A 25,038-nucleotide genomic window follows, 5' to 3' on the forward strand; every position below is an offset into this window, starting at 1 on the left:
AGCATCTTGTGTGCAATTAGCAGGGCCTGCCTGCCTTTCTTTGTATAATGGGAATGAGTCCATGGGTATCATTAAAAGTAAAGAGTGATGCCAGGATGGGCCCAAAAGTCCCAGTTGTTTTTAATGGCCTCTGCGGGAATTAGGTCTTCCCCTGTGCTTCCCCCCAGTTTTAGTTGGGCTATAAGGTTCTTATTCTCTGACCCACTAGCAGGTGTCCATGTTGGCAGATTTTCTAGGTTTTGGCTATAATGATATTCTCATCAGAGGTATGCACTTAGAGTTTCTGAAAGTTCCTTAGAGTTCCTGAAAGTGTGTGTCCCAGGTCCCTGGAGGGATACAGCAATCAGCCATAAGGGACCCATTCCTTTGGGAGCATGACACAATGCACCAAAATAAAGTTGAGTTGCTGCAATTAACAGCTTGAAGGAGTTGTGACCAGTTGCTTCTCATGGCTTCCGTTTCCTTGCATGCAAGTAGCTTTTCATAAAGTCTTTTCCACTGGAGAAGATCCAGTGCAACAGCTGGAGTCAAGTTGAAAACATCAGCATGATATGTGGTTAGGAGCTTTCGTGGCATTAGCACCATCCTTCTCAAACACTGGTTTAAAGTGGCGCCATTGTTGTCGCAAGGCTGTGTTGTCATCAGGGGCTAGATGCTGGTGTAATTCCTGAATCTGGGTATTGTCACTCTCCAAGAATTCGTCAGAGGATTCAGCTGATATCAGGGCAGACCAGAGGGACTGTAGACAATTTGAGTCCAATATCTCAGTTATTTTTTGGCTCAACAGTTGACTCTTGCAGCTGGTGTATTTGAGCCCATGAAGGACTGGTATATACAATGGAATCAAGTGACTCCTTCCTGCCAATGGGCTTGTGCTTAACATTTTCCTCTGCATGGGACAGATCTGGGTAAGCGTGGCAAATCATGCCCCAGGAGCGCAGGAAAGCCAAAAGGAAAGTGAGGATCAGCAATCAGGCAGACCAAGGAAAAATCCACAAGTCAGGGTCTCCAGAGGGAATAGGCAGGCAAGATTCATGGGTCTCTGGGGCCCAACGCCCCACTAAGCTCCCATAACTGGACCCCTTTTGCAAGCCACAGCAGTCGATGGATCTTGGTGTCTCCTGAAGCAGGAGGAAAGGGGAGGAGGGGGAGGAGGAGGGGCGCTCCGGCATTTATGGGAGGTCATATGGGTGGGAGAGAAGACAGAGCAACTCTTTGAATGGCCTATTTGTGTTGGCTGTCCAGGATTGGACTGTACATCTGAAAGACACGGAAGAATTGCTCCTGGCCTGGGGGTTCCAAGATGGAGTCCCAAACGGGGCAGATCCAGAGACACTTTGCGCTAAGGGGCTTTGTCAGGAGGGGGCGTTTTTGGCGTGTAGAAAGGCTGACACTTGGAGAACAACCAGCACCTTGCTGGGTCTCTTTCAGCTATGTCTCAGCACAATAGGGGACCTCTTAGGCACCTGCTAAAGTGACAGAGGATAAGCCGCAATGTGGAGCATAAGCACCTTTGGCTCCTCTTGTGGCTCTGAGGACCTGCCTCTTTCCCCACTGGCATTTCCGTGGAAATTGTGCCAAGAGTGTCTGGATTTGCTGGGAACCTCCCTGCCCGTCACAGTTTATAGAGGAGGGCAGAGGGGTTCATCTGGAGGTCATCTTTAGCCATTTTTCCATGGCGAAATTGTACCAATGTTAGCACAGGGAATATCCCTGTGCAGCCAGGAACTCTGCACGATCCCTGAAGCTGCAGAGGGTCTGCCCCGGAGTTGCACCGCCATTTTCCCTTTTCCCCATGACTTTCAAAACCTGCCAAATTGGAGGTGCTTTTGAAATGCCCCTGTGTGACTCCGCTTACTTCTGCTGCTGTGCAAAACCCCACGGCAGCAGAACTAGGCCCATTTTTCCCGCCTTGCCCAGTTGGGGCAATCAGCAGGCGCTAGATGTTTGACAAAATCGGTCCACAGCACCCACACACCCAGCTTTCATGACTAAAATCCATGAGTGTGAGATAGAATCAGTGCCTGGCACCCACATGCCTTGTTTTCATGACTAAAATCCATGTGTGTGAAAGAGACTCGGCACCCGCATACCCCACTTTCATGACTGAATTCCATGTGTATGACAGAACTGGCATCCTGCCACCTGCAGCGCCCCGACACCCCGCTTTCCTGTCTAAAACCCACAGTTTCTCCCTATGTGTTTTTTTCCCACTGAAATGAAAGTCATGTCTCTTATCAAGAGGGAAGAAGTTTTGGGTTCAGAGTCATTTAAAACTAGTCAAAGTGAGTGGGGGAATGTGGGGAGAAACAGCCAATCAGCCAATCAGGTTTGGAGACCTTTGCTTCTGGGGGTTCAATTTTATGGGCCCCCAAAAGGCTTATTTTGTTTCCTTGCTCCTGCATATGAAAGCCTGTGGGCTGAGTTCTCTCAGAACTCTCTCAACTCCCCCCCCCCCCTCCAGTAGCAAAGCTCACCAAGCTTGGATGCTATTACTCAAGGCCTCTTGGAGCCACCTTGAAAGTCTCAAGCACCTCCTATCTTTAAAAATGTGCAGGCCTGCCCCAGAAATTCCCTCATTAGCTACAAGCAATGGAGCAAAAGTCACTGCAAAACAAAGAATCTTTGAACTGCAAATTTCTTTCGAGGGTGCCTGGAAGGGGTGTATTTTTTGAAAGCTAGTGGGACACACCAAATTTTCAGGGTATCATCTGTTACACTATTATTCTATATGATGCCACCCATGTTTGGTGAGAAGTTATGTCTCAGGGACCAAAGTTATGAGGTCCCTCACAAAATGGGTAGGCCAACCCCTTATCTCCAGGGTTAGCTCCCATTGAAAACAATGGGGATGGGGGCATTCCGATTTGGGGCAGACATCCATAACTTTCAGGCTTCCCCCTGGAACCGCAAACATCACCTCAAACTCGGGTGGTATCATCAGGGCAGCGAATCTCTGGATGGTACCCTGAAATCATGAGATGCCGCTTAAGGTTTTAAAAATGCGCTCTCGGTACAAGCCAAAACACTGTTAAAAAATACCTCACCCACAAACCCGCAAATACCTTTGCATTCGCATTTTGTTCATATTTGGGCGGGACATAATCAGTTTTTTGTCTGAATGTTGCCCAAGAATTTTGCCCAAGATTCCAGCTGAATCTGCTATTTGTTTCATCTGAATCTCTCCCAACCCCTCAAGGAAAGGTGATGCTGTTTCAGGGGTGGGGGAGAATCCACCCAAACAGCATCACTTTCTTGGCACTTTTAGTTTTAACCAAGGACCCCCAGATTCTCCCTTTTAAGGTAGATTTATAAAGAAGAATCTGAGCTCCCTAGGATTTAAACACCATTGGAAAGAATGATGCTGTTTGGGGGATTGAATTCCCCCACTGGAGGTGTTTTGTGAGAGATGATGCTGACATTTGTTTGGTGAATGTTTTGCTGGGGGTGATTTGTGAGAGATTTACATGCTTAATACCCACTTGCACTGGCTTGGAGCTGTTGTGATTAGGAAATTAGGAAAAGAGTTGGTGGGGAGAGAGCCATGTATGTTTTGATGGGAGTGGGAGGTGTTTTGTGAGCTGGTACAAAAAAATCATTGTTTGGTCATGGTGGGGGAGGGTGGCCGCCCATACATCGGTTGCGGGGCGCCCAACTGGGTTTGTCCCCAGCCAGGTTTGCTATAGGTGCCAGCCCCTGCTGTTCCGCGCATCACTCCTGCCTGCGGGAAGCGCTCCCGAGTCCCCGGCGGGCGGGCGGGCAGAAAGCCCCTCTCCTTCTTTAGGCGGCGCTAGGAGGAGCCTGGTGGCTCGGGCGCCCCCCCCCCCCCCGCCTCCCTCCCTCCCTGCAGGCGGGCCAGGCCAGGCCGGCTGCCCGTCTCCAGACAGTCGCCGGGGTGGCCCGCCACAGCTCCGAAGCCACGTGCGCGCCATCCGTCATGCCTCCCCGCGGGGCCCCCCCACGCCCCTGGGTGCCCGAGGCGGGGCCGTGGGCAGCCCTCTGCGCGCCGGGCAGCGGCAGCCCCGAGCCCGGCCGGTCCCCGGCATGACTCCGCGGCAGAGAATGCGCCGGCCGCCAGCAGCCCAGCCAGGCGAGTACCCGCGCGCACGTGCGAACGGGGCCGGCCCGTCTGTCTCTCCTCGCGCGCCCCGGGGGTGGGGGGTGGGGGGGTGCGTTGGGACGGGGGCTTGTCTTGGCCGCTCAGTTGCTGCTGCTCGCCCGGCCTCTTGGGCGGGGACCGTCTCGCTTCCCGGGCAGGCAGCCGCCCCGTAGAAGCCCGGCGGTGCCAGCAGCAGCCCCTGCGCCCGCCTCTGTTGCCCGCCTGTATGATGCCCCGGGAGGGTGCCGGCCTCTCCCCGGGGCGGTCACTGGAGTGGCTGAATGAAGGGGATGCCGCTCCTCTGCTGGCCTGCTGCGCAGGGCCGGTGGCAGGGTGGAGGGGCATTTCCGTGGCCCGTCTCTGCAGCCTGGTGGTGGGTCTTTTCAACATCGGGGCACGGGAGCGACCCAGATGCTGCGCTGGGTTTGCGCAGGAGGAGGCGCAGCCGTCTCCAGCACCCGGTTGCCAACCTCCCGGGAAACCGGGTGTGACGCCCCGGGGCCTTTGGGTGGCGGGGCTCCCTGGGTCGGAGGGCGACCGTTTTTGAGGGGGAGGCTCCGCCACATCCGGGGGGGGGCGGGATTGGCGCAACCTGATGTACGAGTCCTGGTGGCCCCTTTTGGGGACAACAAAAGCCCCGTGGGATTCCAAGGAGGGGTCCGAGGAGCTGCTGGAGACTCTTGGTGGGGGGGCAGAGGGAGGGGGGGCGATTCGCAGCAGAGCCTCGAAGCCGGCAGAAATGAGACGCTGCAGAAAGGTTTTCGCAGCTGCCTGAGAAAAGGGGCCATTTCTGTGAAGGCCGACTCAGTGCCCAGTCCCAGCTGCGCCCAGCGTCTCCTCTGAAGCCTCCTGGTGCTACGCGGAGGCCGCGGCAAATCTCCCCGGGCTTGGGGTGGACGGAGGCCGCTCACCAGGAATTTCTGCCCGGCCCTTCTGCCCTCATGAGTGGCTGAAAGAAGGAACCAGCGGGGCTACAAGATTTAAAGCAAACATTAAAATTGAGCAAAACCACTGAAACCAGAACTGAAGTACAGGTTGAAAAAAATCTACAATCGTTTAACAGTGGGCTGAAAGGAGGCCGTGCGGAGGGAACAGCAAGCAGAAAAGTCTCCACGCGCTGGCGGAAGACAGCAGCGGAAGGAAGGGGGGCGCGGATGAAGGAGTTCCAGAGCTTTGGTGGGGCAGCTGAGAAGGCCCTCTCCCAGGTTACCACCGGCCTAATCTCAGAAGGGTTGTGGAGCAGGATGCCTCTGAAGATGGCCATACCAGGCAGGTGGGCTCCTAAGGGATTAGGCGGTCGGTCCTTCAGGTACATTAGTTCCAAACCATATAAGGTTTTAAAACATCACCTGGAATTGGGCCAGGAAGTAAATTGGGAGCCAGTGCAGATGGGCCCAGACTGGAGTGTGACCCATTCCAGTCAGTAGCCATGATTGGGCACATGTGGAAGAGGGAGTAACGCCTTTTATGCCTAATAAAGGTGTTTGGATTGGATTGGATTGGGAGTAACGCCTAGCAGTGGGGGAAAGGGAGTGAAGCACCACCCCCTTTTTGTCATGTGCACGCAAGCGAGTGATTAGAAGGGCAGAGGACTGAAATTTGAAGAATTATAGGGCAACAGTATATGTGCTGTGCCCTGCATATGGAGGCTCTGTCTCCATTCTTGGGAAGCTTTTAAAAGCAGAACTCTGTACATGTTCAGTGGAGGCCAGAGGTGGAACCGGTTGGCATGCATTTGCTGTAGATGTGGCTTTCGTGCAGCATGACTCCACTAGTGCTTCCTTTGAGGCCCTGACTGGTTTCTGAGTTCTTCCTTTGGGCTAGGATTGCTAACCCCCAGAGCCTTTTCTGCATGGGCCCAATAAACCCAGGATAACAATGGTAAAAAACTGTTTTTGAGGGGGAACTTCACATGGACCCCAACACTAAGGTGAGTCTGCCCCGTGTTATTGTCCCCAAAACGGGTTATTCAAGAATCGCACTATCCACGAGTGCTGCTTACGAGCAACAGCTAGGCAGAGAGCTGCTTCATTCTGCCGTGCGTTCCTTTAAAAAAGTGTCCTGGTGCCCATCTGTGTAGCCACGCAGGCACAAAGGGCCGGAACGTCAGGCAGCATGGCTGGGAGGGTTCACTTGTTCATTCCTGCGTAGCTACGCATCGGAGGGAGGTAATTTTTTAAAAATAAAGACCAGTCATTAGGATTGTGCTTTTCTCTTAGAAAAGAAGGACATTCATGAAATAACAAACCCGCTTTTAAATGCAGTTCTGAACTTTTCACAACACTCAGAGATGTGTGTTCAAAGTAGATCTGCCTGGTTTGGAAATTCCTGGAGATCTCTGCCCAGAGTGGGGTTTGGACCTCCAAAGGGTATTATGCCACGGATTCCACCTTCCAAAGAATCAGTTTCTCCAGGGGTACTGCCACTGGAGATCAGTTGTGATTCTGACAGATCTTCAGGGCCTACCTGGCCCTTTTCCACACAGCAAATGTAAAGCAAGATAAATTAATTTGGCGTGGCCCTGGACCGTTCGCATGGCTGGCTGTCCCGTGGTCAGCAAGCGAATTGGCTGGGGCACAGACCTTTGCACAGAGGCCCCTGGGCGAATGTCCAAGTAATAGCCCGGGGAGGACAGTTTGAAGCCTCCCGTCCAGCAGACATATATGGCCTTAGGTGAGAAGAGAACCCTCTTCTAGGGAATCCCAGGTTGTGGGATTATAGAATCATAGAGTTGGAAGAGACCCCATGGGATATCAAGTCCAACCTCCTGCCATGCAGGAACACATAATCATAGCACTCCTGACAAATAGCCATCCAGCCTCTATTTAAAAACCTCCAAAGAAGGAGACTCCACCGAACTCCGAGGTAGTGTATTCCATTGTCTAACAGCCCTAACTGTCAGGAAGTTTTTTCCTGATATTTATGTGGAATCTCTTTTCCTTCACCTTGAACCCGTTACTCCTGGCCCTAGTCTCTGGAGCAGCAGAAAACAAGCTTGCTTCCTCACCAGAGGTGTAGCTACCATGTGGACATCCAGAGACAAGTGCCCCGGGGCCCCCCTTGTGGTGGGCGCAAGAATTGCAGGTTTGTTAGCAACTTTCAGAGGCGTTCCTCCCATTGGGCAAAGTGGGCCGCTGCCCAGGGCGCCACCTTGTGGTGGGCGACAAAATTGCAGGTTCGTTTGTGGGGGATTTTGTATTTTCAGTGTTTTTTCCATTTTTGGCCTGCAGGGGGTGCAGATTTTAGACTAGCAGCACCAAAATTTCAGGGATTTTTTGGGAGACTCTTCTGATGATATGACTGGTGAGGTTTGGTTTAGGGAGTCCAAAGTTACGGACTCTTAAAGGGAGTGCCCCATCCCCCATTGTTTCCAATGGGAGCTAATAGGAGATGGGGGCTACACCTGGGCCAAACTTCACCAAACCTGGGTGGTATCATCAGGAGAGTCTCCTAAAGATACCCTGAGAGTCTCCTAAAGATACCCTGAATTTTTGGTGCTGCTAGCTTAACAATTGCACCCCTGACAGCAGGCACCCCCCAAATTTCCCCAGATTCTCTTTTTAAATCCACTACCATCCTGCCAATGTTTGTTTTCTTTCTTTCTTTTAATCTCTCAATGCCTAATAAAGGGGGTTGTTGTTGTTGTTGTTATTAAATCCACCCCCTTCGGCATGGATTTAAAGGGAGAATCTGAGGTCCCCAGTTTTAACATTGAAAGGAATGCTGTTTCAGGGTGGGGAAGAATCCACCCAAAATAGCATCACTTTCAATGTTGTTTAAACTGGGGACCCCAGATTCTTCCTTTAAGGTGGATTTAAAAGGAGAATCTGGGCTCCCTAGTTTAAACACCATAGAAATGATGCTGTTTGGGGGTGGATTCCAGCATCACTTGTTTAAACTAGGGAGCCCAGATTCTCCTTTTAAATCCACCATAAAATGTTTTCATAGCAGTAATAAAACATTTTGAAAGCATTTTGAAAATGTTTTCCAAAAATTATTTCTGCTGTGTGGCATGGCCCATTGCTGTGTTCAGATTTGTGAGTTGCGGCATGTTCTATAATGTGATGGTGACTTTGAAACGACCTGGTGGATTGACTGGATGGTAATTGTTTGGGTCCTCCTTTCCACCCTTTTTGAAGATGGGGATAACATTAGCCCTTCTCCAGTCTGCTGGGACTTCTCCTATTCTCCAGGAGTTCTCAGAGATTATAGCAAGTGGATACTTTTGCCTCCCTGAAGGGGGTTGTCAGAATCTAGTCTTAGCTGAGCAGTCAGTCCTGGGGGGCGCGGGGTGTGTGTGTGTCTGCACCTTGGAAGAAGCAGAGGTGCGCTCAGCCTTCCAGTCTGCATCACTCAGCTCTTTCTGGGCAACCTGTTAGGAATCTAATATTTATTCCCATGTTCATAACACTCTTTATCTCATACACTTAGAATTTTGCAACAAATAAACTACACAACTTATCCAACATATATTTTTTATTTTATTTATTTAATTCATTTATATCCTGCCTTTCTCCCCAACAAAGTCCCAAAGCAGCTTATGCTATTTTCCTGTCCTTCATTTTAACCTCACAACATCCCTGTGAAGTGGGTTAAGATACATGACTGTCCTAAAGTCACCCAGCAAGTCACCCATAGTAGAGTGGGGATTTGAATCCAGGTCTCCCAGATCTTAGCCCAACACTCTGACCACTAGACCAGGGGTAGGGAACCTTTAACACTCAAAGAGCCATTTGGACCCATTTTCCACGGGAAAAGAAACACTTGAAGCCGCAAATAATTTTTGACACTTAAAATAAAGATAACACTGTATATATTGGATTTTTAAACCTTTTACTCCACTCATTCTGAGAAGCGCATGGATGCGTCCAGCGGGCAAGGATGGGGCCAGCAGCTCGGCCTTGCCAGCCGCCGGGAAAGCACCCACCCTGCTCAAACGGGGTGGGCAAGAGGGAAAGCCCGTGGTGCAGCCCAGCCAGCCGCGAGCAATTGGTGTGCCCACCCTGCTGCCTGCAGGGTGGGCAAGGATGAAGCCGGCGGCTCAGCCTCACCGGCCGCCGGGAAAGTGTCCGCCCTGCTTCAATGGGCAGGCGAGAGGGGAAGCCCGCGGCGCGGTCCAGCCGGCCGTGGGCAGTTGGTGCGCCTGCCCTGCTGCCTGCAGGGCGGGCAAGGATGAAGCCGGTGGCTCAGCCTTGCTGGGCTCTGGGAAAGCGCCCGCCCCACTCAAATGGGGCGAGGGGAGGGGAAGCCCGCGGCGCGGCCCAGCTGGCCGTGGGCAGTTGGTGCGCCTGCCCTGCTGCCTGCAGGGCGGGCAAGGATGGGGCTGGCGGCTCGGCTCGTGGAGCCGCAGTGCAAGGGCAGAAGAGCCGCATGCGGCTCTCGAGCCACAGGTTCCCTACCCCTGCACTAGACTATACTTGCTTTCACAAAAACAAAGAGAAACCATAGCAGTGATGAGATTCAATTAATTTAGGTACCGGTTCGGGCCCACCTCTCACTGAGTGCCTCCCCGCCCCCGCCCCCCACTTACCTGGCTTCTGTGGAGGACTGTGGCTCACCCAGCCGGGACCTTTTCCTCCACCTCGGGCCCAGGCGTGCAGCTAGGAGACCTTTCCCCCACTGGGGATTGTGCCGGCGTTGCCCAGCCAAGCTGGACGGTGCCGGCGAGCTCCTCCAGCAGGGGAGGGCCCTTCCCGGCTGTGCGGCAGGGCTCCCTGGCTCCCTGGCCGGAAGACCTTTCCCCCATTGGAGATTGCGCCGGTGAGATCCTTCGGAGGGGAGGGACCTTCCCGGCTGTGTGGCACACCCCCAGCCTCAGGTCCTACTGTGCAGCTGGGAAGGCCCCATCCCCGCTGGGGGATCTCTCTGGTGCCATTTGGCGCCGCTGGACAATGCTGAACCGGTGCAAACCGGTTGAATCCCACCTCTGAACCATAGATAAACCAAATAAAACCATAGTGTTAGAAGTATCAACAAGAAGAGGGAGGAGACGTCTAGCTTTGCTGATGATTCCAACTGGAAGGTTTGCCTGAATCGGGTCGTCTTCAGAGGGAAGCTCAGCCAAGATTCCCCTGGCAAGCTGTTTTGTAACACTGGGGTCCCAGAATTGAAGCCTGGAGATCAGGAGATCAGTCTCCCAGGCAGATTTCCCAAGCAAGCCTATTTGGAGCAAATAGGAGCTCCATGTGCTCATAGGAACGGCGTGTATGCATTTGAGGGCGCTTGGAGTTCCCAAGTGGGAGTCTTGGGGTACAGTGTTGATGTTGTCAGGACCATGCCTGTCAGTGCCCAGATGTCTTGCTGTGTGGGAATTTGCAAATGTTTTCCTGTAAATGCTTTCCTGTTTCCCTCTTCCCTTCCTGGCAACCTCCTGGCGCCAGCTCATCTGCGAGAAGGTGTGAATGGTTCCCAGGTTCTTTCAAGCTCTGTAGTGCAAATGTTGTAGAAACTGTAAGGGACATTTGGTGTGGGGTGAAAGGGGGGGGGGTTTGAAGGATATAGGTCCTGGATGTGAGCTCTCTAGCTCAGATCCTGTTTTCTATTGTTACTCTACACCAGGGATAGGGAACCTGCGGCTCTCCAGATGTTCAGGAACTACAATTCCCATCAGCCCCTACCAGCATGGCCAATTGGCCATGCTGACAGAGGCTGATGGGAATTGTAGTTCCTGAACATCTGGAGAGCCGCAGGCTCCCTACCCCTGCTCTACACGTTGCAAGAAATAAACTGCTTTAGGACTTTCCTACGGTCTCTGCTATTTCCACGTTCGAGAGTCTGACAGATGTGCCAAATAAGAGCATGTATGCAAAAACTATTGAATCCAGTTGGGCACAGTCTTGGGTCAAGAGCTATGTCTGTAGCTGTGGTGAAACCAAACTGATCTCAGCCAAGATTTGATGCAGCTGAATACTCTGACAGGTAGATGCTGAAGAGCTGTTTTGAGACTGGGAAGAACAGTTTGAGAAATGGAGAGTCTAACAGCAAGAAAGATGTCAGGCATATTCTGCATCATTCTGTTTAAACATGGCTTGAATGGAAGTTCCACTCCTTAGCCGACTGGGAGAGTTTATCTGTTCACATGGAACAGTCTGGATAATTGATTTGAAAATGTTATTTATATCTCTGGGCAAATCGGGCAGAGGGCAGCTTACATCAAGTTTATAATGTACAGTAATTATATATGTGTGTGTATGTGTGTGTATATGCATGTGTAAGCTTAATTTAAGCCATAGATTTCAATAAAACCCTGCTAAAAACATGCCATTTTTACAGCTGACGCACGTTCAAAAATCCTGCCTGGATGATGGTCTAAGCCAGTGGTGGTGAACCTTTGGCACCCCAGATGTTATGGACTACAATTCCCAATTGGCCATGCTGGCAGGGGCTGATGGGAATTGTAGTCCGTAACATCTGGAGTGCCAAAGGTTCGCCACCACGGGTCTAAGCTGACAGACATGCAGTGACAGAATCGAGAGACGGGCAGCCGTTCTTCCCAAGAGCTGAAAGCTGTTTGAAAGTGGGCTTGCCAGTGCCGGTCTGTCTGCTCCCTCTCATCCCTCTCTCCCCTTGGTTGAACCGTTAGAGAATATACGAAGGTTTTCATAGTGTTTCAAAAACCTGCCAATCTTCTTGCCCTGGGGATGCCAGCTCCAGGTTGGGAAATTCCTGGAGATTTGGGGGGTGGACCTGGGGGAGGAGGGGCTTCAGCAAGGCTCCCCCTCCGAAGCCGTCATTTTCTCGGGGGAACAGATCTCTGTCCAGAGATCAGTTGTCCTTCCAAAGGATCTCCAGGGCCTGCCTGGAGATTGGCAAGGCTGCTTTGCCCAGAGGCAGTGAGGGGACATAAAACGTATCTGTGCTTCCCCTGTGAGAAGCAAACCCCCTTCTGAAGCAACCTTGGCCTGCCTTCAAGACCTACGGCCTGCCTCCTGAAAGGAATGCACGCAGCAACGTGTTTTAAATCAGGCTCCTTCCTCTTCAAATTGGTATGCTCACAAAGCAGACCTTTTCTGCACGGGGCCTCCTTTGGGGAATCGTCCTGTCTGGCTGCCAGTGGTTCTGCTCTGCTGCCTGGGATGGTTTATTTATACACAAACTGGGTGTTGTTATTAGAAACGGCCAAAGAAGCCGCTAAATGAAGTTTCTTGTTTAGGATTTGAGCATCCAAGCTGTTCTCTCCATCCCGCTTCTTGAGATGTACTGATCAAAACTGGATGCCTGAGGCAGAGGACTTCTTTTCACACTCCAGTTGGGGTGGGGTTTCCAGGTTGGCTACAGTGCCTCTGCATGAGTGCCTGCTCTGTCATGTCAGATATGAGACATTGTGTCGCCCAAGTTATGCCGAGAAACTACTACTTCAGTATAACTGGCTGGCACTGGAGGGGAGTCCTGGTATCAGACTTCGGCAGGATCTCCAGCCTTTGTGAGCCTGTGGGCACCTTTGGAATTCTGGGAAAGGGTGGAGGATATGACCACAAATTAGGTGCCAACTACAAATATGGCTTCCCCAGGAGATGGAGCCTCACAGAAGAAGAAGAGTTTGGATTTATGGAAGATAAATTTATATCCCCCCTTTCTCTCCTGTAAGGAGACCAAAGGGGCTTACAATCTTCTTTCCCTTCCCCCCACAGCAAACACCCTGTGAGGTGGGTGGGGCTGAGAGAGTTCGGAAGAACTGTCACTTGCCCAAGGTCACCCAGCTGTCATGAGTTGGAGTGCACAAGCTAATCTGGTTCACCAGATAAGCCTCCACAGCTCAAGTGGCACAGTGGGGAATCAAACCTGGTTTTCCAGATTAGAGCTCACCTGCTTTTAACCATTACACCATGCAAGGATAGGGTAGAAGAGGGGTAATTTTTTTTAAAAGCCATTGTTGAAAGAGGCCTGGGAGAGAATAAAAACTACTGTGTTGTATCTGCTGCTGAAACAACATTGTATTAATGTCCCCGGCCAATCAGCTCTCCAGTGACCTGTCAGAAGGCCTCTTAGACTAGTGCCCCACCTGTCCCAACCTTCTTTCTGGAAACATTTGGTGGGCATCAGGAAAGGTTTTAGCAGGTACTGGGCTGCCCATGGGTACCATGTTGGGAATTCTTGCTCGAAGGGCAAATGAAACAGTCGGTGTTTAGAATGTTATAGAAACAATGGAGATCAAAATTAGACATTAAGATCCCTTCTTGGGCCCACGAACCAAGTGCTTCTGGAAGGCTCATAAAGTGGCAGGAAAGAACCACATTCCTTTCTGCTTCTGGTTATCAAAGGCACCTTCCTCAGACTTCCTAGGTTTCATTTATCAGCGCAAACATCTGTTGATAAATCCATGTATTTGTATAATCCTCCTTAGCGCTCGTTGCCACTCATTGTGTCAGTGAGTTCCATGAGTTAACTAAGGTGTGTGAAAAAATGCTTTTGTTTAAATAGATAGCAAATCGCTTTCATTTTAGTGGTTTGTGAGTCAGAAGCCAGAATTCTTTCTCCCCTTTCTCCATCCTGTCAAATGTGGTGTTTGTCTCCAGTGCTGAAGGCCGTCATTTGCTTGTCACGCTGGGGGTCTACTCAGTTAAGAAAAGGGCTTAGGGAGCGTATGTGTGGGAACTTTTGCTGGTCTAATGAAGGAATTCCTCCAGACCTCCCTGGCCCTGTTGCTCTCGATTCTTATGTTCCAGCCAGGATTTGTTTCAGGATATCTGCCCTCCTGCATTTCCTAACTGGGCTCTTGAAGCAGCCTGCTGTATACAACAAACCATCACATTTAATAAGCATGCAAAATCCAATTGCAATATAAACAAAAGTAATCATGAGCTGTCCTAAGTAAATCAAAAAATTTCTGCATGCATTGAAGTGAGTTGGAAAGGAGAGAGTGGATTCCAGCCCCACTTTCAATGTTGTTTAAACTTGGGACCCCTTTTAAATCCACCTTAAAGCGAGAATCTGGGGTCCCCTATTTAAACAACATTGAAAGTGATGCTGGGTTTTTTTTGAAGTGGGGGGAGAATCCACCCCCAAACAGCATCACTTTCAATGGTGTTTAAATAGGGGACCCCAGATTCTCCCTTTAAGGTGCTGACCCTCCAGAGCCAGAGCCTTTGCCATCACTCCGACTCGACCCCTTCGGCCCGCCCAGCAGTAGACCTGAGCAGGGATGTGCAGGGGGTGGGGTTACACAATGTGTAGGGGCAGGGCTACACGACCTGTGGGGGGGGCAGGGGGGGTGCCCAGAGGACATTTTGTCCCTGGGTGCCACTTCCCCCATATGCCTCTGTTTTTTACACACAAAAAATACAGATCATTGGTTCTCCAAATCTCTCTCTCTCTCTCTCTCTCTCTCTCTCTCTCTCTTACTCACTGACCCACACACTTAAAAATTATCAACTGGATTTACCCCCACACTGTATTAATGATCCATTTAAACATTCTTTGGAAACATGTTGTAAAATTATGTCACACTGGTTGTAAGAAAACAAAACATGTCTATTTTCACAGTAGCTATACTGAGGTAAGACAACTTTTCTCCAAAGGTGCTCCTCAGAATTTTTCTCTGGATTGTGAGATATTTGCCAGCAGTGGTGTAGCGCCAACTGGGTAGGGGGTGTACGATGTTTACTGAATATTCTCCATCTGATTCTGTATTTGACATCTCATGGTATTTGATTTCAGTACTTGATGTTGACGGTTGGGAGTCCACATGTAGTGGCGCCTATTGGACAGTTCTGAGGGGCTGGTGTGGCCTCCTGCGATATTTACTGCATGAAATGGACTCTGATCTGGAGAACCGGGCTTGATTTCCCACTCCTCCACATGAACAGCGTGCTCTTATCTGGTGACCTGGATTTGTTTGCCTGCTTCTACATATGAAGCCTGCTGGGTGACCTTTAGCTAGTGACAGCTCTCTCAGAACTCTCTCAGCCCCACAACTTCACAAGGTGTCTATTGTCGGGAGAGGACGGGAAAGGAGTTTGTAAGCCATCTTCAGTCTCCTTACAGGAGAGAAAAGTGGGGTATAAATCCAAACTACTTATTTTTAATAATTGACATGTGTTGGTTCAGACAATACTTAATAGCTGACATTCAGCAATCTGCTATGCCATTGAATGTATTGTGTACTGTATGCGAGTGTTTACATGGAGCAATAATTAGTATTCAACAGGATTTTATGTTTTATATAAAAGATTTTATGTTTTATATCTGATATTTTCTGGTCTTTGACCGAAATAAAATATTGATTGATTGATTGATTGATTGATAGTATTCAACAGTGTTTTAAAAATGACGTTCAGTATTACTTTTTGATAGCCATGGAACACTGGGCTGTCTGAGAGAGGGCTTTCTTCTCCCTCGGCATATTCTTTTGCCTTATGGTGCCACAGGGAGGCTTGTGAGTGAAGGCATTTGCCAGTAATAGAAGTAGCTTTTGCATTTTCCTGCCTGATTCCTTTTTTCCAAGTGAGATATTTCATTCCAGTGGGACTTCTTGAAAAATGATTTAGAAGCTCCACACCCTTGTGCTGAACTTTAAAGTGGGGAGGGGATACTTGGCATTTTTATGTAACAGAACCGTTGCCAATTGTCACAGATCCTTTCATTACTGGTGAGACACTAACAGAGACAAAAGACCATCATTTGATACCCAGTCCCTGTGTGATCAAGAACCCATTCTGAGAAACTATTGGCTTTCTGTCCTGCCTTATGTGTACACATAAGAACATAAGAACAAACCAGCTGGATCAGACCAGAGTCCATCTAGTCCAGCTCTCTGCTACTCGCAGTGGCCTACCTGGTGCCTTTGGGAGCTCACATGCAGGATGTGAAAGCAATGGCCTTCTGCGGCTGTTGCTCCTGATCACCTGGACTGCTAAGGCATTTGCAATCTCAGATCAAAGAGGATCAAGATTGGTAGCCATAGATCGACTTCTCCTCCATAAATCTGTCCAAGCCCCTTTTAAAGCTATCCAGGTGAGTGGCCATCACCACCTCCTGTGGCAGCATATTCCAAACACCAATCACACGTTGCCTGAAGAAGTGTTTCCTTTTATTAGTCCTAATTCTTCCCCCCAGCATTTTCAATGAATGCCCCCTGGTTCTAGTATTGTGAGAAAGAGAGAAAAATTTCTCTCTGTCAACATTTTCTATGTCGTAATGTGTGTAACTGTATTATGAGTGTATCAGAAATGATTTGTGACCAGGTAGAGTGACTGGCAAACTTTTCAACAATGGGATATCTCCAGTGGAAATGTGTTTCAGGTGAGAGAAGTGGACATGTGGTTCTACGCCAGTTCAATGAACACAGTTAACATCACACATAAAGTTATCATGGTGGCTCCAGATGATGGCAGTTTTCAGTCCACTGCCTGTTATTGTGATGGTGATTTTTGCTTTTGTGCAGAATTGGTGCCATTTCTGCCTCTGTCGGCAGGCAGTGTTCCTGTGTGACGTCTCATGAAGAGGATGCCAGGCACCAGGTGCTTTTTGATTTCCTTGATATTTAGAGAGAGGAGAAAATGAAACAGCAGCTGCGAAGTAGGCACCGTAGTGTGGACTCCTTTCATTATACGAGGAGATGTTTGCTTGGCACTGCTGTGGGATGCTGCCCCAAGGCTAAAGCGTGTTTGGAGTACATCAACACTGTTCTGTTTTGGAGGAGAGAAAATGCTGCCATGATATAATAGTCTTCAACAGTTGGCACAAACTGGAAAAAGTAATAGAGGTATACTGAAATTCTAAAAATACTAGTTTGCGATGGCATCTGGTAAAGCCAGGGGTGGAGCAAGGGGGAACTGGGCCCGGGGCACGCGCTCGCCCTGCGCCCCTGCAGCGGTGGCACCCCCGGCTATGTCCCTGCACCAGCACGTGCCCAGGGCATTGCGACTCCCCCCGCCCCATTGGCGCTACACCACTGGGTAAAGAAGAAGAAGAAGAAGAGAAGAAGAAGAGAAGAAGAAGAGTTTGGATTTATATCCCCCCTTTCTCTCCTGTAGGAGACTCAAAGGAGCTTACAATTTCCTTGCCCTTCCCCCCTCACAACAAACACCCTGTGAGGTAGGTGGGGCTGAGAGAGCTCAGGAAAGCTGTGACTAGCCCAAGGTCACCCAATTGGCATGTGTTGGTGGACCTCCAGAGGGAATGGTTGGCCACTGTGTGAAACAAGATGCTGGTGTGGTCCAGCTGGACGTTTCTTCTGTTCCTAAATCTCTGCCAATGTCAGAGAGAGAGAGCTGGGATTTATGATCATAATATGACAAACCCCTCTGTGCAGACAGGAAAATGTGGGAGTTAAAACAATTTCAAAAGTGCAATATCCACAGAAGTGACTCCACCTTGGAACCAACCAGAAATATAAGAAACAGAACTGAAGCAAAGCATGAGTATTAGCATGACATATTAAAGATGCAGAAATTACATAGTGGTCTCCTACTTACACCAAGCTACAGTCTAGAACCTGGTTGGTAATAATTTATTCAAGTAACTACAAAGTTACTTGAATAAATTATTACCAACCAGGTTCTAGAGACTATAGCTCGGTGTAAGTAGGAGACCACTTTGCAATGGTCTCCTACCATTACATATGGTGCATATAGCATCCTACCAATGCATATAGTACAACCCTGCCACCTGCATAGAAAAACCTTTTGAATAATTCAGTTTTGCTTAGTTTGCGGAAAGCAACCTCTTTCCTTGTTTACTGAATGTCCCATCCTGTTGACAGCAGTGACTCGCTCCATGAAATCTGCCTTGATTTGCAGTGAGAAAGGAAAACTATAAATAATGTCAATCAATAAAGATTTCCACATGCAGTTAACTGTCAGGCTGTTGTTGGGGCTTTGGGCTGTTGTGCGTTTCTCCTGCAGCTGCCTTATCTCCACAGGGCCCGGCCTTGAGGGCCGAGTGAAATAGTCCAGTCAATTCTGTACTGTCTTGGTTCACATGCTGCGGGGGGGGGGGGGGGCGGCGTAGATCTTTGCAACATATTATCCAGAGTTCTGCTTTCTACCTGTCTTAAGCAATAAAGCCTTTGAACTTTCAAGTGTTTCATTGTCTATTCAGGGGAATTCTGACACTACTGCTGGAACAGCAGACAATGAAATTAATTGTTAGTAGCCATGCTAGTCTAAAAGTAAAATCCAAACAATTCAATTCAGTCCACATGATAGTTTTCATAGGACCACCCAAACGATGTGTCACGTTGTATGAGCCTTTTAGTTTCCAGAACCTTTCATCAAACCAAATATAACAGTCTGTTGTGGGTTTTTCAGGCTGTGTGGAGGTGGTCCGGTAGTTTCCGCTCCTAACATTTTGCCCACACCTATGGGTGGCATCTTCAGAGGCATGTCACAATAAGATGTGTTCCTCTCTGTGGCACATCTTACTGTGAAGTTGCCAGCTTATTGTGAAGATGCTACCTATATATGCAGGTGAAATATTAGGAACTATAACTATCAGACCATGGCCACCCAGCCCAGTAAACCCACAACGAACTCACAACGAACAGTTGATTCTGGCTGTGAAAACTGCAGATGTACCAGTTGTAACACATAATATTTTTGAAATGTTTTTGAACAATGGGGGAAGAAAAATGCCTCAGAACGTGTTGTTAGGTCTTAATCTAGCCTTCAAATAGTGCTGGTTTCCAGGTACGCCCAGCTCTTTGGGGCAGGGTGTGATGCAGGAACTTCTGGGAAGAGTATTTGAACACATGAAGCTGCCTCTACTGAATGAGGCCCTCAGTCCACCAGAGTCAGTCCTGCCAAATCTGACTGGCAGCAGCTCTCCAGGATCTCAACCGTCTTTCAGTCCACCTCCTGCCTGATTATTTTTGCTGGAGATCCTGAGGATTGAACCCAGGACCTTCTGCCTGCGAAGTGTCAGCTGCACCACTGAGCCACAGCCCCTTCCTGCTGATTAGTCCCAGTAGAAAAAATTAAGTTGAACAAAAGTCTCCTGAAACCAGCAGGGCTTGAAGTCTCTTTTCGAAAGAGATCATAGAAATCACTTGCAAGTTATTGTGTTAATTCAGGAGATAATGATCCTGGTGTGGAACCACACCTGGATCTCCTTGCATTTTGGCCGTGTGGAGTTAGACCTCTGAGAACCACATTCTGCCCCCAGCAGCTACAGGCATAAGAACTGCTAAGAGATACACAGCAAATCATACTTCTGAAAGGCTGGAAATCAAAGATGGACAGCGTAAGAATGCCATTTCTTGAATTTTCTGGGATGGAGGTGAAACTCAAGATGGGCTCAAGATTTTCTGTCCTGAGGCCCCCCCCCCCCCCGAGCCCTCATTTGGTAGGTGGTGGGAGGGGCTGTCGAGTTTCACCTAGAGTGGGTCTGTTGGGTTTCCAAGGTGAGAGATGTTCCAAAGTGGCTTGCCATTGCCTGTCTCTCCTGGACTTCCTTGATGGTTTTCCATCTGAGTACTAACTAGGACCCAACCCTGCTTAGTTTCCAAGATCTGATGAAATCAGTCTTACTTGGGCTCAATCAGGACATACTTTGCAGTTCCCATTGCTATACTGTTGAGCCCTGCTAAATAAATAGTATAAGTTTTTTTTAAAATATATATTCTAAATATTCTAGAATGGGTGTCTTCTTGCAGCATCTGACTTCTAGCCATGAATGGATGCTTGTCCATTCATGAATATAAGCTTCGCTTTGCCCTGAAAGGTTGAACTGTTGGGAAGCATTACAGTTTTATTGAAGAATTAAAAATAATAAAAATACGCATACAAGTTGCAATCGCACATGCACAGAGATTTGAGAAACCTGGGATAGAGTTAATCAATAGAAGGAATAGAAGAGAACTTTGAGGGGAGAGTGATATTTACCATTCCAGAAATGAAGAGGTCAAGGAGACTGAGAGACACTACTCCCATGGGCGCAAGGAGGACATCCAAGTGCAACTTGCCATCTTTGGGGTCTAGGTTTAGGAAAAAAATGATCCTCCGGCAATGATAAGAGGGGCAATTTTCCTGGAACAAAGCAAAGTTCTGTTCCCCGGCACAGACAGTGATGTGGAAAAAGTCTTGTTGGATTAAGCCCTGGAAGGACCCAGCTCTTGACAAAGTTTGGTTAAAGTGTGGTTTGTGCTGATGAAATTAAGACCAGAGGCATTCTGAGCTTGGAATGTTAAAATGAAGAAACTCTGGAAGGTTGATGGCCCCTTAATGGCTAGACTGGAGGTTTAAGATTAAATGAACATTTGGGAGAAATCATGCAATGAGATCTAGCCGATCTGCTGGTGGAATCAGGGTGTTGGCATTTGCAAATTCTTTGTGAGGCTGGAACCAGGTGCACCTTCTCTATCACAAACCAAACATTCTGAATACAATATCTTTCCTACCCTGTCTATGGTTTCTTCATCAGTGCTATGAACTCGCAGCCAATTAGTTAGAACAGGATCTTCAGCCCTTCTGCTAGTTGTGTTGAGCTGTGAGACAGACAAGCCAGGAATTTATCTAGAGCAATTATTTTGAGACAAATCAATGCCTTTTATGATTGCACAGAACCAGAACCATTTTTCTGATTCTTCCCAGCATTCAGTGTCTGAGCCTTCAGAGATGGCATTGTCTAATGCTTTGCGTACTTGATGTGGGAGGGAGAAAGACTGATGGTGTGTCAGGCAAACCCTCTTAATATCAAAGCCCCTGGATGTGCTCCATGAGCCTGGGCTGTTGTGTAAAAAATGTCTGGAAGGGCCTTCAGAAATGGCCCCCTAGTCTGGCTATAGCTTGCATGCCAACACTGGGCACTCTTTGCCTCCTCTGGCCCCCAACCCCCACCCCCTGCCCAGGTTGTTCTTTGTGTTACCTTCTCTGGTATGGTGAGAGTGTTCCTGGGTGCCTTGTGGTGTTTGTGTGTGGGTTTGCTGCTGTGTTGTAGGCATGAAAAGGCCCAGGGAGGCCCAGGTCAGAAGCGCTTCTCGTTCCCAGCCCTTCAGCAGCTTCTCCCCACTGCAGGCCCCTAATCTGAGAAGGGAAGGACCCAGCAAATTGCTCTCTGTGGACGATGCGCCTGGAGGCCCCTGCGGATGGTCCTGGCACCCCTGCTCGCTCGATCGCTGCTCCTGGGAATCCTTTCCTCGGTTTTGCTGAGTAAACACAGCCGGTTTCCTGTGGGTTCTAATCTAAACCCCTTGTCCTTTTGAGGGCATGTTTTTCAGCTCTTGGTTTTTATTTTTTTAAAGTTTCAGAAATCCTCAGGATAACCTTGCCAGCATAAATAGCTCTGGAGGGCAAAGTCAAGACCCGGGGCGGGTGGAGGGAAGCCAGCTCTGACTTAGCTGCATCTCCCAGAACAACAAGCCAAAAAGGGAAAGCAGCCAAGAGCCCAAAGACACGCTGAGCCCCCCACCCCCCCTCGCCCCCCTCTGTTGGGGAACGTTTCAAATTCGTGCTCCACTCCTTGGCTGGTGAGGAGGATTCTTCCCTCGGATGTGATTTAGCATCTCTGGTGTCTGCATATTTCAAGAAATGCTTGGAGTGAAATAAAATAATTAGTAAAAATGTCACGTGAAGATGAGTAATGTTGAAGTAGTTCAGATAAATATTTAGAACTCCTCTTAACTTGTGGGTCACTTCAAGCCAGAGCTTGCATCTCTGGATCTTGTTTTATTTGTCTCCCGAACGTTCGCCTTGAATGCCTGAAAGAGGCTGAAGGCTGGTTGAGAACAAGTGCGTGGCCTTTCATTCACATTGCCCGGAAAAAACACACGGCCCACTCCGCATGAGAGGGTGTAGCGGGGGAGTGGGCCATGGGGGCAGGAGACCTGCTGTGACTTCCTTTCGTATCTTTTCTTCTTTCCCTTTTTTTGGGTGCAAAATGCAGAATTTGAGCCTGGTGGCCTAAACTTTTTGAACAAAGCTATGTTTTTATGAGCAGGGGTCAGCTGCATCCTTCCCACTTAGTGTGTATGTGTAAACTGTGTAGTGCAGGGGTTCCCATCACCACCTTTTCTGGTGCCCTCTAAGTGTCTTTAGAAACTGTGTGGGAAGTGACGTACTTCCCACAGGACAGAGGGGATCAAATTACCCCGTGCGCAATGGCAGGGGGCGCAAAATCGCCCTCACCCCCCTTCTCCCACGCGTTGGCCCGGCTCAGAAGAGCTGGGTCGGTACAGGGGAGGCGCCTAAAAACAGAACCGGCCTGCTGCCGTGGCGCCCATCTGAGTCGCTTCCTTCCCTCCCCAGGCCAGTGAGGACGGCTCAGACAATCACGACGGTGGCAGGCCGGCTCCTAGGCCAGCTGTTGCAGTGCCCTCCCCCCCCCGCCTCCCTGCAGGCTGGCTTCTGCCCTCCGCAGGGCCTGGGGAAGACAGCCTGCAGGGAGGCGGGGGTGTGTAGCTTGGACAGGCGCTGTGGCAACAGGTTATCCCAGGAGCCGGTCTGCCACTGCGGTGCCTGTCTGAGCTGTCCCCGCCCCTGAGCAGGGGGCGCCCGGAGCAGCTGTTGTCCCTGGGCGCCATTTCCCCCTGATATGCCTCTATGTGTGGGACAAGGCAGGGCTTTGATCCAATGGGACTTTTGACAGGCCACTGAAGACCTGAGTGACTGTGCAGATGGAAATAATATTGTATTTGTGTTACTCTCTTTCACTCTTATTTCTCATTTCTCTTGTACCTTGTGTGCATGGCTTTGCAACAGCCATTTTGTACCTGGCCCATGGACGCCATTTTGTGACTTTGCCCACCATCCTATATCAAAATTCCGTAAGTGTCCACCAGTTCACAAAGTTTGGAGACCCCTGGTGTGGTGAACCAGGTGGCAGCAGAGCAGTGTGGAACGTGGCACTCCCTGGCAACTGTGGGGATTGCTCTCAGGCTTACATGATCCTTGCTAGAACTGTTTGCAGAGTCATAAAGTCAGCATCATCACAACATCATAGTGAGGTAAGATAGACCCTTCCCGCACATGCCAGAGCATGTGAAAACCTTCATACAACCATGATCTAAAAGCGCACCTTGGTACCTCTCCTCAGTGGAGATTTTACATTAAAATGAGGCATCAGGGTCATTCAGGTGCCAGCTTGACCCCACGTGATGCCTTGTTTCTTTCGGAATCTGGGAGATGTTTGGGAACAGAATAGATGGTTCTCATCCTTCAAGTGCTGATCAAAGCAACATCGGCATTATTATACCATGGGAGGAACGCACAGGTGACCAGATGTTTCTGTAAGTTAACTCAAGAGGGCTTGAGCGTGGATTCTAACACTTGTCTTCCTGACAACAGTCTGTTATGTTAACCCTTTTCTTTGAACATCTTTACAGCAGGGCCCAATGAGCCATTAGCTCTGGTGAAAACCAGAGCCTCTATTTGAGAAGGGGATAACTTTAAAACTGAGACATTATTGTTTAACGCTAATACTTTTACCCATAAGCAATTCAGCCAACAGAAAACATTTTTTACTTTTGCATGCACAGCAGAATACAAAGGATGTTTACAGGAGAGGGGGTATTGTTTATTCTGAGAAAAGCTGAAATCAATAAAACAGTGCATTTGTAGTTGCCATTTTCTTTCCTCAAAGATGACACCACAGTAGTAGTAGTGGTAATGCCCTATTATCTCTGGACACCTCTCTGTTGATATTGTTCCACAACGCATTCTTCTTCCAGAGCTAAGTGTGGACTCCTTAGCTCTGTCCATTGGACCATTCCACTCCAAGATCACCAGGTGACAATAACCTTCACTCCCCAGTTCCCTTAATCTATTCCAAACCTAGCCACTCAACACAGCTTATTCCCCAGGACTGTGTGTGTGCTCTGCTACTGTGATTATTGTGTTCTTGTGTAACCCACTATTCCTTAATAAAATAGTTAAACTTTATTCTCTCTCTTGCAAATTTCCTGCAAAAGCGGACTTCTGTACAAATAGGCCGGGGGTGTCAAACTCAATCGCACAGGGAGCCAAAACTCAAAGCACACTTTAGGTTGCGGGCCGAACAGGTGTTTCACATTTGAAAAATCAAATCCCATTTATTACAAGTCACGTGGTTCTTTGGATACATATAGAAAGTCCATAGGATTTATTTAAAAACTCAGTTAACAAATTGTTCTGAGACTTAAGTATTTGGAACACGGGTGGACGTACCCTGGGGATGGTGCTCCTGCAATTCTGCCTTTCACAGAGCAATAATTTTTAAAAATCCAGTTCACTGTTTGGCTTTCCAATATGGGAAAAATAAATGCCTTAATTGCTTGGGGAGAGGTATGTGTGCCCAGATCTCTTTCTCGTGGGTCTGCTTCGTGGCTCCTGGAATGGATGCCTACTTCACTTATTACTGCACGGTGAACACATTGCATGATGACCCGTCACCACCGTCCCCCACAGGGCTGGGTGATTTTAAACAGTATTAAAACCTTGTTGTGGAGGAGATATCGACGTCTATCTTTTTTAATCTACAAAGATGCTGAATTGGTTGCACACAGATATGGTGCAGGAGAATTAATTGGATGCATATTTCAGACTATGTTAAAACATTGTAATGGGTTACTTTGGTTGTGGGTCTTCCAGATCTGCTCCTTTGAGGCCTTTGAGCTGGAGATGGCAGCTACTGGAGCAGAGATTTTGTCCATGGAAAGGAGAACGATTTTGGCTCCTTCTCCAAGTTCCTATGAACTATATAACCAGGAATGCCTTAAGAATGGCCAGGCCTTCTGCAAGGTTTGCTTGATGCCTGATCCTCTACCGCCATGTCTCAAGAACTTTCACTCCTCTGAGCAGGGCAGGTACACTGGAGCAATCTGTGCTCTGTCCAGAGTTAATGGTCTGGGTAATAACGCAGGATCTCATGCCAAGAGCACTGCTAAGAAGGAATCCTGGCCCTTCAGCCAGCTGCATTGATAGCAAAGAACCATACATGGGTCTGGAATGGAGTTGTCAGGCTCTTGAGTTTCCCCATGCCAAGAAATACAAAGCTAGAATTGGCAGCTTTGAGATGAGTAATGTGCA

General features: G+C 48.9%; 1 protein-coding gene across 5 annotated transcripts in view; it reads left to right on the plus strand.

Annotated features, from left to right (window-relative positions):
* Positions 1-3,763: 3,763 nt before the first annotated feature.
* The window catches only part of LOC125425325 (rho GTPase-activating protein 20-like), a 118,063-nt gene continuing 96,788 nt past the window's right edge, over positions 3,764-25,038 (plus strand). For 2 of the 5 annotated variants that reach the window (XM_048482936.1, XM_048482937.1), the window contains exon 1: positions 3,764-4,090. The gene's annotated coding sequence lies outside the window, so the exon portion shown is untranslated. The remainder of the gene's footprint in view (positions 4,091-25,038) is intronic. The other 3 variants (XM_048482934.1, XM_048482935.1, XM_048482938.1) reach the window with 2 other exon arrangements.

This window comes from Sphaerodactylus townsendi, unplaced genomic scaffold, assembly GCF_021028975.2.
Source record: "Sphaerodactylus townsendi isolate TG3544 unplaced genomic scaffold, MPM_Stown_v2.3 scaffold_28, whole genome shotgun sequence".
Classification (NCBI taxonomy): domain Eukaryota; kingdom Metazoa; phylum Chordata; class Lepidosauria; order Squamata; family Sphaerodactylidae; genus Sphaerodactylus; species Sphaerodactylus townsendi.